The sequence below is a fragment of the Salmo salar genome, chromosome 11, assembly GCF_965601325.2.
Source record: "Salmo salar chromosome 11, fSalSal1, whole genome shotgun sequence".
Taxonomy (NCBI): domain Eukaryota; kingdom Metazoa; phylum Chordata; class Actinopteri; order Salmoniformes; family Salmonidae; genus Salmo; species Salmo salar.
Window position 1 is genome coordinate 43,217,747 of NC_138301.1, and position 11,185 is coordinate 43,228,931.

Consider the following 11,185-nt stretch of genomic DNA (forward strand, 5'->3'; position numbering starts at 1 on the left):
TCTCTCTCAATGTGTGTCATTCTATCACAATGTGTGTATTTCTATCACAATGTGTGTAATTTTATCTCAATGTGTGATGTTCTATCACAATGTGTGTATTTCTATCTCAATGTGTGTATTTCTATCTCAATGTGTGTATTTCTACCTCAATGTGTGTATTTCTATCTCAATGTGTGTCATTTTATCTCAATGTGTGATGTTCTATCACAATGTGTGTATTTCTATCTCAATGTGTGTATTTCTATCTCAATGTGTGTATTTCTACCTCAATGTGTGTATTTCTATCTCAATGTGTGTCATTATATCTCAATGTGTGTATTTCTATCTCAATGTGTGTCATTCTCTCAATGTGTGTCATTCTATCTCAATGTGTGTCGTTCTATCTCAATGTGTGTCATTCTCTCAATGTGTGTCATTCTATCTCAATGTGTGTATTTCTATCTCAATGTGTGCATTTCTATCACAATGTGTGTATTTCTACCTCAATGTGTGTATTTCTATCGCAATGTGTGTATTTCTATCTCAATGTGTGTCATTCTCTCAATGTCTGTCATTCTATCTCAATGTGTGTATTTCTATCTCAATGTGTGTATTTCTTTCTCAATGTGTGCATTTCTATCACAATGTGTGTATTTCTACCTCAATGTGTGTATTTCTATCTCAATGTGTGTCATTCTCTCAATGTGTGTATTTCTATCTCAATGTGTGTCATTATATCTCAATGTGTGTATTTCTATCTCAATGTGTGTCATTCTCTCAATGTGTGTCATTCTATCTCAATGTGTCATTCTCTCAATGTGTGTCATTCTATCTCAATGTGTGTCGTTCTATCTCAATGTGTGTCATTCTCTCAATGTGTGTCATTCTATCTCAATGTGTGTATTTCTATCTCAATGTGTGCATTTCTATCACAATGTGTGTATTTCTACCTCAATGTGTGTATTTCTATCTCAATGTGTGTATTTCTATCTCAATGTGTGTCATTCTCTCAATGTGTGTCATTCTATCTCAATGTGTGCATTTCTATCTCAATGTGTGTATTTCTATCTCAATGTGTGTATTTCTATCTCAATGTATGTATTTCTATCTCAATGTGTGTATTTCTATCTCAATGTGTGTCATTCTCTCAATGTGTGCCATTCTATCTCAATGTGTGTATTTCTATCTCAATGTGTGTATTTCTATCTCAATGTGTGTCATTCTATCACAATGTGTGTATTTCTATCTCAATGTGTGTCATTTTATCTCAATGTGTGATGTTCTATCACAATGTGTGTATTTCTATCTCAATGTGTGTATTTCTATCTCAATGTGTGTATTTCTACCTCAATGTGTGTATTTCTATCTCAATGTGTGTCATTATATCTCAATGTGTGTATTTCTATCTCAATGTGTGTCATTCTCTCAATGTGTGTCATTCTATCTCAATGTGTCATTCTCTCAATGTGTGTCATTCTATCTCAATGTGTGTCGTTCTATCTCAATGTGTGTCATTCTCTCAATGTGTGTCATTCTATCTCAATGTGTGTATTTCTATCTCAATGTGTGCATTTCTATCACAATGTGTGTATTTCTGGCTCAATGTGTGTATTTCTATCTCAATGTGTGTATTTCTATCTCAATGTGTGTCATTCTCTCAATGTGTGTCATTCTATCTCAATGTGTGCATTTCTATCTCAATGTGTGTATTTCTATCTCAATGTGTGTATTTCTATCTCAATGTATGTATTTCTATCTCAATGTGTGTATTTCTATCTCAATGTGTGTCATTCTCTCAATGTGTGTCATTCTATCTCAATGTGTGTATTTCTATCTCAATGTGTGTATTTCTTTCTCAATGTGTGCATTTCTATCACAATGTGTGTATTTCTATCTCAATGTGTGTTTCTACCTCAATGTGTGTATTTCTATCTCAATGTGTGTCATTCTATCTCAATGTGTGCATTTCTATCTCAATGTGTGTATTTCTATCTCAATGTATGTATTTCTATCTCAATGTGTGTATTTCTATCTCAATGTGTGTCATTCTCTCTCAATGTGTGTCATTCTGTCACAATGTGTGTATTTCTATCACAATGTGTGTAATTTTATCTCAATGTGTGATGTTCTATCACAATGTGTGTATTTCTATCTCAATGTGTGTATTTCTATCTCAATGTGTGTATTTCTACCTCAATGTGTGTATTTCTATCTCAATGTGTGTCATTATATCTCAATGTGTGTATTTCTATCTCAATGTGTGTCATTCTCTCAATGTGTGTCATTTTATCTCAATGTGTGACGTTCTATCACAATGTGTGTATTTCTATCTCAATGTATGTATTTCTATCTCAATGTGTGTATTTCTATCTCAATGTGTGTCATTCTCTCTCAATGTGTGTCATTCTATCACAATGTGTGTATTTCTATCTCAATGTGTGTCATTTTATCTCAATGTGTGATGTTCTATCACAATGTGTGTATTTCTATCTCAATGTGTGTATTTCTATCTCAATGTGTGTATTTCTACCTCAATGTGTGTATTTCTATCTCAATGTGTGTCATTATATCTCAATGTGTGTATTTCTATCTCAATGTGTGTCATTCTCTCAATGTGTGTCATTCTATCTCAATGTGTCATTCTCTCAATGTGTGTCATTCTATCTCAATGTGTGTCGTTCTATCTCAATGTGTGTCATTCTCTCAATGTGTGTCATTCTATCTCAATGTGTGTATTTCTATCATAATGTGTGCATTTCTATCACAATGTGTGTATTTCTACCTCAATGTGTGTATTTCTATCTCAATGTGTGTATTTCTATCTCAATGTGTGTCATTCTCTCAATGTGTGTCATTCTATCTCAATGTGTGCATTTCTATCTCAATGTGTGTATTTCTATCTCAATGTGTGTATTTCTATCTCAATGTGCTTCATTCTCTCAATGTGTGTCATTCTATCTCAATGTGTGTATTTCTATCTCAATGTGTGTATTTCTTTCTCAATGTGTGCATTTCTATCACAATGTGTGTATTTCTATCACAATGTGTGTAATTTTATCTCAATGTGTGATGTTCTATCACAATGTGTGTATTTCTATCTCAATGTGTGTATTTCTATCTCAATGTGTGTATTTCTACCTCAATGTGTGTATTTCTATCTCAATGTGTGTCATTTTATCTCAATGTGTGATGTTCTATCACAATGTGTGTATTTCTATCTCAATGTGTGTATTTCTATCTCAATGTGTGTATTTCTACCTCAATGTGTGTATTTCTATCTCAATGTGTGTCATTATATCTCAATGTGTGTATTTCTATCTCAATGTGTGTCATTCTCTCAATGTGTGTCATTCTATCTCAATGTGTGTCATTCTATCTCAATGTGTGTCATTCTATCTCAATGTGTGTATTTCTATCTCAATGTGTGTATTTCTACCTCAATGTGTGTATTTCTATCTCAATGTGTGTCATTATATCTCAATGTGTGTATTTCTATCTCAATGTGTGTCATTCTCTCAATGTGTGTCATTCTATCTCAATGTGTGTCGTTCTATCTCAATGTGTGTCATTCTCTCAATGTGTGTCATTCTATCTCAATGTGTGTATTTCTATCTCAATGTGTGCATTTCTATCACAATGTGTGTATTTCTACCTCAATGTGTGTATTTCTATCTCAATGTGTGTATTTCTATCTCAATGTGTGTCATTCTCTCAATGTCTGTCATTCTATCTCAATGTGTGTATTTCTATCTCAATGTGTGTATTTCTTTCTCAATGTGTGCATTTCTATCACAATGTGTGTATTTCTACCTCAATGTGTGTATTTCTATCTCAATGTGTGTCATTCTCTCAATGTGTGTATTTCTATCTCAATGTGTGTCATTATATCTCAATGTGTGTATTTCTATCTCAATGTGTGTCATTCTCTCAATGTGTGTCATTCTATCTCAATGTGTCATTCTCTCAATGTGTGTCATTCTATCTCAATGTGTGTCGTTCTATCTCAATGTGTGTCATTCTCTCAATGTGTGTCATTCTATCTCAATGTGTGTATTTCTATCTCAATGTGTGCATTTCTATCACAATGTGTGTATTTCTACCTCAATGTGTGTATTTCTATCTCAATGTGTGTATTTCTATCTCAATGTGTGTCATTCTCTCAATGTGTGTCATTCTATCTCAATGTGTGCATTTCTATCTCAATGTGTGTATTTCTATCTCAATGTGTGTATTTCTATCTCAATGTATGTATTTCTATCTCAATGTGTGTATTTCTATCTCAATGTGTGTCATTCTCTCAATGTGTGCCATTCTATCTCAATGTGTGTATTTCTATCTCAATGTGTGTATTTCTATCTCAATGTGTGTCATTCTATCACAATGTGTGTATTTCTATCTCAATGTGTGTCATTTCTATCTCAATGTGTGTATTTCTATCTCAATGTGTGTATTTCTATCTCAATGTGTGATTTCTATCTCAATGTGTGTATTTCTATCAATGTGTGTATTTCTATCTCAATGTGTGTCATTCTATCTCAATGTGTGTATTTCTATCTCAATGTGTGTCATTCTATCTCAATGTGTGTATTTCTCAATGTGTGATTCTCAATGTGTGTATTTCTATCTCAATGTGTGTATTTCTATCTCAATGTGTGTATTTCTATCTCAAGTGTCCATGTGTGCATTCTATCTCAATGTGTGTATTTCTATCTCAATGTGTGTATTTCTATCTCAATGTGTGTCATTCTATCACAATGTGTGTATTTCTATCTCAATGTGTGTCATTTTATCTCAATGTGTGATGTTCTATCACAATGTGTGTATTTCTATCTCAATGTGTGTATTTCTATCTCAATGTGTGTATTTCTACCTCAATGTGTGTATTTCTATCTCAATGTGTGTCATTATATCTCAATGTGTGTATTTCTATCTCAATGTGTGTCATTCTCTCAATGTGTGTCATTCTATCTCAATGTGTCATTCTCTCAATGTGTGTCATTCTATCTCAATGTGTGTCGTTCTATCTCAATGTGTGTCATTCTCTCAATGTGTGTCATTCTATCTCAATGTGTGTATTTCTATCTCAATGTGTGCATTTCTATCACAATGTGTGTATTTCTGCCTCAATGTGTGTATTTCTATCTCAATGTGTGTATTTCTATCTCAATGTGTGTCATTCTCTCAATGTGTGTCATTCTATCTCAATGTGTGCATTTCTATCTCAATGTGTGTATTTCTATCTCAATGTGTGTATTTCTATCTCAATGTATGTATTTCTATCTCAATGTGTGTATTTCTATCTCAATGTGTGTCATTCTCTCAATGTGTGTCATTCTATCTCAATGTGTGTATTTCTATCTCAATGTGTGTATTTCTTTCTCAATGTGTGCATTTCTATCACAATGTGTGTATTTCTATCTCAATGTGTGTTTCTACCTCAATGTGTGTATTTCTATCTCAATGTGTGTCATTCTATCTCAATGTGTGCATTTCTATCTCAATGTGTGTATTTCTATCTCAATGTATGTATTTCTATCTCAATGTGTGTATTTCTATCTCAATGTGTGTCATTCTCTCTCAATGTGTGTCATTCTGTCACAATGTGTGTATTTCTATCACAATGTGTGTAATTTTATCTCAATGTGTGATGTTCTATCACAATGTGTGTATTTCTATCTCAATGTGTGTATTTCTATCTCAATGTGTGTATTTCTACCTCAATGTGTGTATTTCTATCTCAATGTGTGTCATTTTATCTCAATGTGTGATGTTCTATCACAATGTGTGTATTTCTATCTCAATGTGTGTATTTCTATCTCAATGTGTGTATTTCTACCTCAATGTGTGTATTTCTATCTCAATGTGTGTCATTATATCTCAATGTGTGTATTTCTATCTCAATGTGTGTCATTCTCTCAATGTGTGTCATTCTATCTCAATGTGTCATTCTCTCAATGTGTGTCATTCTATCTCAATGTGTGTCGTTCTATCTCAATGTGTGTCATTCTCTCAATGTGTGTCATTCTATCTCAATGTGTGTATTTCTATCTCAATGTGTGCATTTCTATCACAATGTGTGTATTTCTACCTCAATGTGTGTATTTCTATCTCAATGTGTGTATTTCTATCTCAATGTGTGTCATTCTCTCAATGTGTGTCATTCTATCTCAATGTGTGCATTTCTATCTCAATGTGTGTATTTCTATCTCAATGTGTGTATTTCTATCTCAATGTGTGTCATTCTCTCAATGTGTGCCATTCTATCTCAATGTGTGTATTTCTTTCTCAATGTGTGCATTTCTATCACAATGTGTGTATTTCTACCTCAATGTGTGTATTTCTATCTCAATGTGTGTCATTCTCTCAATGTGTGTATTTCTATCTCAATGTGTGTATTTCTACTCTCAATGTGTGTATTTCTATCTCAATGTGTGTATTTCTACCTCAATGTGTGTATTTCTATCTCAATGTGTGTCATTTCTCATCTCAATGTGTGTCATTCTCTCTCAATGTGTGTCATTCTATCACAATGTGTGTATTTCTATCACAATGTGTGTCATTCTATCTCAATGTGTGTATTTCTATCTCAATGTGTGTATTTCTACCTCAATGTGTGTATTTCTATCTCAATGTGTGTCATTATATCTCAATGTGTGTATTTCTATCTCAATGTGTGTCATTCTCTCAATGTGTGTCATTCTATCTCAATGTGTGTCGTTCTATCTCAATGTGTGTCATTCTCTCAATGTGTGTCATTCTATCTCAATGTGTGTATTTCTATCTCAATGTGTGCATTTCTATCACAATGTGTGTATTTCTACCTCAATGTGTGTATTTCTATCGCAATGTGTGTATTTCTATCTCAATGTGTGTCATTCTCTCAATGTCTGTCATTCTATCTCAATGTGTGTATTTCTATCTCAATGTGTGTATTTCTTTCTCAATGTGTGCATTTCTATCACAATGTGTGTATTTCTACCTCAATGTGTGTATTTCTATCTCAATGTGTGTCATTCTCTCAATGTGTGTATTTCTATCTCAATGTGTGTCATTATATCTCAATGTGTGTATTTCTATCTCAATGTGTGTCATTCTCTCAATGTGTGTCATTCTATCTCAATGTGTCATTCTCTCAATGTGTGTCATTCTATCTCAATGTGTGTCGTTCTATCTCAATGTGTGTCATTCTCTCAATGTGTGTCATTCTATCTCAATGTGTGTATTTCTATCTCAATGTGTGCATTTCTATCACAATGTGTGTATTTCTACCTCAATGTGTGTATTTCTATCTCAATGTGTGTATTTCTATCTCAATGTGTGTCATTCTCTCAATGTGTGTCATTCTATCTCAATGTGTGCATTTCTATCTCAATGTGTGTATTTCTATCTCAATGTGTGTATTTCTATCTCAATCTATGTATTTCTATCTCAATGTGTGTATTTCTATCTCAATGTGTGTCATTCTCTCAATGTGTGCCATTCTATCTCAATGTGTGTATTTCTATCTCAATGTGTGTATTTCTTTCTCAATGTGTGCATTTCTATCACAATGTGTGTATTTCTATCTCAATGTGTGTATTCTACCTCAATGTGTGTATTTCTATCTCAATGTGTGTCATTCTCTCAATGTGTGTCATTCTATCTCAATGTGTGCATTTCTATCTCAATGTGTGTATTTCTATCTCAATGTGTGTATTTCTATCTCAATGTGTGTATTTCTATCTCAATGTGTGTCATTTCTCTCTCAATGTGTGTCATTCTGTCACAATGTGTGTATTTCTATCTCAATGTGTGTAATTTTATCTCAATGTGTGATGTTCTATCACAATGTGTGTATTTCTATCTCAATGTGTGTATTTCTATCTCAATGTGTGTATTTCTACCTCAATGTGTGTATTTCTATCTCAATGTGTGTCATTATATCTCAATGTGTGTATTTCTATCTCAATGTGTGTCATTCTCTCAATGTGTGTCATTCTATCTCAATGTGTGCATTCTATCTCAATGTGTGTCATTCTATCTCAATGTGTGATCGTTCTATCATCAATGTGTGTATTTCTATCTCAATGTGTGTATTTCTATCTCAATGTGTGTATTTCTATCTCAATGTGTGTCATTCTCTCAATGTCTGTCATTCTATCTCAATGTGTGTATTTCTATCTCAATGTGTGTATTTCTTTCTCAATGTGTGCATTTCTATCACAATGTGTGTATTTCTACCTCAATGTGTGTATTTCTATCTCAATGTGTGTCATTCTCTCAATGTGTGTATTTCTATCTCAATGTGTGTCATTATATCTCAATGTGTGTATTTCTATCTCAATGTGTGTCATTCTCTCAATGTGTGTCATTCTATCTCAATGTGTCATTCTCTCAATGTGTGTCATTCTATCTCAATGTGTGTCGTTCTATCTCAATGTGTGTCATTCTCTCAATGTGTGTCATTCTATCTCAATGTGTGTATTTCTATCTCAATGTGTGCATTTCTATCACAATGTGTGTATTTCTACCTCAATGTGTGTATTTCTATCTCAATGTGTGTATTTCTATCTCAATGTGTGTCATTCTCTCAATGTGTGTCATTCTATCTCAATGTGTGCATTTCTATCTCAATGTGTGTATTTCTATCTCAATGTGTGTATTTCTATCTCAATGTGTGTATTCTCTCAATGTGTGTATTCTATCTCAATGTGTTATTCTCTCAATGTGTGCATTCTATCTCAATGTGTGTATTTCTATCTCAATGTGTGTATTTCTATGTATTTCTATCTCAATGTGTGTATTTCTATCTCAATGTGTGTCATTCTCTCAATGTGTGCCATTCTATCTCAATGTGTGTATTTCTATCTCAATGTGTGTATTTCTATCTCAATGTGTGTCATTCTATCACAATGTGTGTATTCTATCTCAATGTGTGTATTTCTATCATAATGTGTGCATTTCTATCACAATGTGTGTATTTCTACCTCAATGTGTGTATTTCTATCTCAATGTGTGTATTTCTATCTCAATGTGTGTCATTCTCTCAATGTGTGTCATTCTATCTCAATGTGTGCATTTCTATCTCAATGTGTGTATTTCTATCTCAATGTGTGTATTTCTATCTCAATGTATGTATTTCTATCTCAATGTGTGTATTTCTATCTCAATGTGCTTCATTCTCTCAATGTGTGTCATTCTATCTCAATGTGTGTATTTCTATCTCAATGTGTGTATTTCTTTCTCAATGTGTGCATTTCTATCACAATGTGTGTATTTCTATCTCAATGTGTGTATTTCTACCTCAATGTGTGTATTTCTATCTCAATGTGTGTCATTATATCTCAATGTATGTATTTCTATCTCAATGTGTGTCATTCTCTCTCAATGTGTGTCATTCTATCACAATGTGTGTATTTCTATCACAATGTGTGTAATTTTATCTCAATGTGTGATGTTCTATCACAATGTGTGTATTTCTATCTCAATGTGTGTATTTCTATCTCAATGTGTGTATTTCTACCTCAATGTGTGTATTTCTATCTCAATGTGTGTCATTTTATCTCAATGTGTGATGTTCTATCACAATGTGTGTATTTCTATCTCAATGTGTGTATTTCTATCTCAATGTGTGTATTTCTACCTCAATGTGTGTATTTCTATCTCAATGTGTGTCATTATATCTCAATGTGTGTATTTCTATCTCAATGTGTGTCATTCTCTCAATGTGTGTCATTCTATCTCAATGTGTCATTCTCTCAATGTGTGTCATTCTATCTCAATGTGTGTCGTTCTATCTCAATGTGTGTCATTCTCTCAATGTGTGTCATTCTATCTCAATGTGTGTATTTCTATCTCAATGTGTGCATTTCTATCACAATGTGTGTATATCTACCTCAATGTGTGTATTTCTATCTCAATGTGTGTATTTCTATCTCAATGTGTGTCATTCTCTCAATGTGTGTCATTCTATCTCAATGTGTGCATTTCTATCTCAATGTGTGCATTTCTATCACAATGTGTGTATTTCTACCTCAATGTGTGTATTTCTATCTCAATGTGTGTATTTCTATCTCAATGTGTGTCATTCTCTCAATGTGTGCCATTCTATCTCAATGTGTGTATTTCTTTCTCAATGTGTGCATTTCTATCACAATGTGTGTATTTCTACCTCAATGTGTGTATTTCTATCTCAATGTGTGTCATTCTCTCAATGTGTGTATTTCTATCTCAATGTGTGTCATTATATCTCAATGTGTGTATTTCTATCTCAATGTGTGTCATTCTCTCAATGTGTGTCATTCTATCTCAATGTGTCATTCTCTCAATGTGTGTCATTCTATCTCAATGTGTGTCGTTCTATCTCAATGTGTGTCATTCTCTCAATGTGTGTCATTCTATCTCAATGTGTGTATTTCTATCTCAATGTGTGCATTTCTATCACAATGTGTGTATTTCTACCTCAATGTGTGTATTTCTATCTCAATGTGTGTATTTCTATCTCAATGTGTGTCATTCTCTCAATGTGTGTCATTCTATCTCAATGTGTGCATTTCTATCTCAATGTGTGTATTTCTATCTCAATGTGTGTATTTCTATCTCAATGTGTGTATTTCTATCTCAATGTGTGTATTTCTATCTCAATGTGTGTCATTCTCTCAATGTGTGCCATTCTATCTCAATGTGTGTATTTCTATCTCAATGTGTGTATTTCTATCTCAATGTGTGTCATTTCTATCACAATGTGTGTATTTCTATCTCAATGTGTGTCATTTTATCTCAATGTGTACTCTCAATGTGTGTCATTCTCTCAATGTGTGTCATTCTTCCAATGTGTGTATTTCTATCTCAATGTGTGTCATTTTATCTCAATGTGTGATGTTCTATCCAATGTGTGTATTTCTATCTAATGTGTGTATTTCTATCATAATGTGTGCATTTCTATCACAATGTGTGTATTTCTACCTCAATGTGTGTATTTCTATCTCAATGTGTGTATTTCTATCTCAATGTGTGTCATTCTCTCAATGTGTGTCATTCTATCTCAATGTGTGCATTTCTATCTCAATGTGTGTATTTCTATCTCAATGTGTGTATTTCTATCTCAATGTATGTATTTCTATCTCAATGTGTGTATTTCTATCTCAATGTGCTTCATTCTCTCAATGTGTGTCATTCTATCTCAATGTGTGTATTTCTATCTCAATGTGTGTATTTCTTTCTCAAT